At 46.9% G+C, this 3,463-nt stretch overlaps 1 protein-coding gene across 1 annotated transcript in view; it reads left to right on the top strand.

Moving 5' to 3' along the window:
• Positions 1 to 390: 390 nt before the first annotated feature.
• The window catches only part of LOC107266576 (LIM domain only protein 3), a 51,805-nt gene continuing 48,732 nt past the window's right edge, over positions 391 to 3,463 (top strand). The window contains exon 1 of the mRNA XM_015737188.2: positions 391 to 842. The gene's annotated coding sequence lies outside the window, so the exon portion shown is untranslated. The remainder of the gene's footprint in view (positions 843 to 3,463) is intronic.

A 3,463-nucleotide genomic window follows, 5' to 3' on the forward strand; every position in this document is an offset into this window, starting at 1 on the left:
TTAAGGAGAGAGTAAAAAGAAAAAAATTCTCAGCGCAAGCTCCTTTCGGAGTCTGTCTGGTTCTCCTCGATATAGACCGAGAGAGAGAGAGAGAGAGAGAGAGAGAGAGAGAGAGAGAGAGAGAGAGAGAGAGAGAGAGAGAGGGCCGGACTTTTGGAGAGTGAGAGGTGAAAGCTGTGGGAGGAAGTCTGACCCTACAGAACTTCCTGCGAAGGTAGGTAGCCACCCCCAAGAGACGTGCCCTCCTGCCTCGTGGCATCCTATCATCACCGCAAGCTTATTCCGCCCTGCAAGCTTCGAACACGCCTAGAAGCGTGCGCAGATCCCGCCCTATGACCAATACGCTTTCGCGTAAGCTTGCAAGCTCGTCTCCGCAGTTCGCAAGCCGGGCCACCCGCCAAACACCACGTGCCACGCGACCGGGCTGCACGTGTATTGCGGAGCATTCTCTACTTTCGTACGAGAAACTGAGCGAGACAGAAGGGTGTTGCAAGCTTGGCGATAGGCAGGGATAATAGGGGGGTGGCAGGTAGAGAGGGAACTTGCGAAAGTCCACTCAAAGATTCCAGTATGGAAACCGCCTTCTGATATCTCATCAGGAAGAGTCATCGTGAGAACCGTAGATTGAAGCGACACGCGTGAGCATCGTGAAGACTATAGGGAATTAGGGGATGAATTCCGTGAGAGTACTTAGATACGTTAAATTGTGATCGTAGAATTGTAAAGCTTCTTAACGAGAAGAGGAGAAATCTTAATCGAAAGGTATTTGAAAAAGCGAAGATCCCGTAGGGTGAAGAAGTGCCAAGAGGAACGATCTACGTGAATCTCAGCAGCGACATCCTGTAAGTACCCTTAGTACGTAAGTGCAAAATGGTATTGTGAATAAAATTAAAGATCAGGTATTAAACGGACGATTGGTTTGGGTTTGATGAATTTTTTGTGCCACGTGGCAATAAGAGAGAAAAAAGGTAGAAAAGGTTTTTTTCGTGGTTTACGCTTGGCCGATAGAGCGGGCGTACTACCCCACCGCCACTTATCACGGGGGTGGCCGATATTCAACAGTTGGTCCTTCTTTTATCTTGCAAAGCTCCCTACCTACTACAGCCCTCCTCACCAAATGCCTAGTCCCTAGTTCCTCCGTGCTAGCAGGCAGCCCTTACAAGCGTGCCCTCTCACAAGCCCTCGATCCGTGTAACTTTATTAGGAGTGGCCCTTCATAAGTAGGGTGTCAAAAGCTCCTCTATCACAAGGGTGAATTCCCAAGTTTCGCATTAAAGGAATCAAACGTACCTTACGCCCTTAGACTACCTTATTATGATTCGTAAAAAAAAAAAAAAGAAAAATAATCAACGATAATAATAGAGGGATCAAAATTGCGAAGTAGCCAAATGAAAACATTGTATAGAATTTTTTGCAAAACAACCGAAGAATTCAGGGGAATGGTAGCGGATTTGGTGTGGTCATAGGTGTAACATATTTATGTTGTGAACCGGCCGAGTGTGGGCAATAAATAGCGGAGTTCGTAGGGAAGGGGGTTGATGGTAGTAACCAAGGGGTGTTCAGGGGATACACATAGGATATACGGGTGAAAGAGGAACGGGATGCTGGAGTGCCAGAGCGATTACGCTTCCGCCCCCAGCGTGGCGTTTGGCCAGAGCTACCCTATTCGTTTGTTTCACCCCGTATGTACTGAACGCTGCTAGGAAGGTATGCAATTTCGGTGTTGGGAATGTCGGCTGAATGCCCACTCATATCGCTTGAACTGACATCTCTCTAGAACAACCCCCTATTTTCTATTTTTTTTTTTCAAAATCTTCCTCCAAACTTCCTCCAAAACCAAATTTTACCCTTTACTATCATTTTTCTTTATGTCGGTTTATATGAAAGTTCTATTAGGCATGGAACTAGACCTTAATTCAACCCTCTGTCAATTTTCCTCCCATGCTGATCACTGGTTATTGCATCTCCATTGAGCAGTCTAGCACTGCTCGGAAGTGATCTCATATACATATATATGGTTTGTACATGTTAACTCCGTGGACTGGCAGAGGGTTGTGAGGTATGTCGAAATGCTGACTCGAGAGGACCCGTTTCTCATTCCAACAGATTACTATAGAGATACTGATCGGTCCATACCAGCTTCCTAGGTAACCTAATGATGCATATCTCAGTCTGTTATGTCTTGAATGTCTAGGTACGATCGGTCTCCATGGGGGGTGGGGGGTGGGATGGAGTTTTAGGGGAGGGGGTGGATCCAGGATTTGTGGAAGGGAGTATGTGGAAGCAGGCTTGCAACGAGGTTGAGAGCTTGCGGTCGAATGCCAGGGTAACCATGTCTAGCCTGTAACGTTACTTGCAAGCTTCATGCCCCAAGTGACCGAGGATCATCCCCTATCAGGAAAAGTCAAAAGTTTCTATGTGAATTTCCCGTTCAGTGTATTTTCTTTGGAAAAAATGTCAAATAAAAATATAAACTGTCACGTAACATTATTTGGGTCATAGAGACAGGGTTTCTTGTATTTTCAAAAGAATTCACGGGTATGCATTAGTTGGTAAATAAATATTTCTCTCACTCTCATATCATCCTCGGTAAAACCAGGAACGCTGCATAACATTCCACATATGTTTCAATGCTTTTGTCGAGTGCATCCGCGAATTCCCGGATGCCTGCGTAGTCCAGCTACACACGCACGCAGATGCGAATCCGTGGGCAACATGCGAATTCCATAGGAGCGAATCGCCCGCAAAAATCGGTACGAACGGACCAAACTAATTTAACTGTTTTGAACAATTAATTCGAGGCATTTAATTTAATTGCGAGACCCGACGCTCCGGCGTCGATGTAACTATATGTAATCGGAATTTCGAAATCAGGAACCCAAAACGTTTCGAATTCTTTTGGGTTTAAAATGGCCGCCATGACGTAGGAAATAACCACGCGTGAATTCTCGAAAATCGACAATTCCAACGGGCATTGATCGATGACTGTTTCAATAATTCGAGAACCTTGATCAGAGGCCGTTTATAGGTACAGGGGTTTGGCAAGGGAGAGAAATAGGGGCTGGAATGTTTGACTGCTAGCAGCCAGCTTGACCAGCCGCCTGAATTATTTGGCGATGCAAACACGTAAGTATACGGAGTCCGGTAAACACACAGGGTGCAGTTGTACGAGGGTAGATGCGGGAAGGGGTTGCATAGGGACTTGGGGCTAAAGGGTGGTGGACCGAGGGGAAAGGGGCTGGCTAATTAATAGCAAACCCGTATAAATCAGACAGGCTGGATGCGCGCTCCTCGTACACCGTACCGCGGCAGGATTATGCCCAGAGGGCCGGTTACCCCCGACCCGCTAATTTTTCAAACGGCCGCCATAATGGTCCCGGCTAATTACTGATTTTTATCTCCTCGGCCACGAGGGCCGCGAGGATGCTCTGGCCCGGCCTCTAGGTACCTAGATCATGGTCTG

Source organism: Cephus cinctus, unplaced genomic scaffold (assembly GCF_000341935.2).
Source record: "Cephus cinctus unplaced genomic scaffold, Ccin1 Ccin1_scaffold0330, whole genome shotgun sequence".
Classification (NCBI taxonomy): Eukaryota; Metazoa; Arthropoda; class Insecta; order Hymenoptera; family Cephidae; genus Cephus; species Cephus cinctus.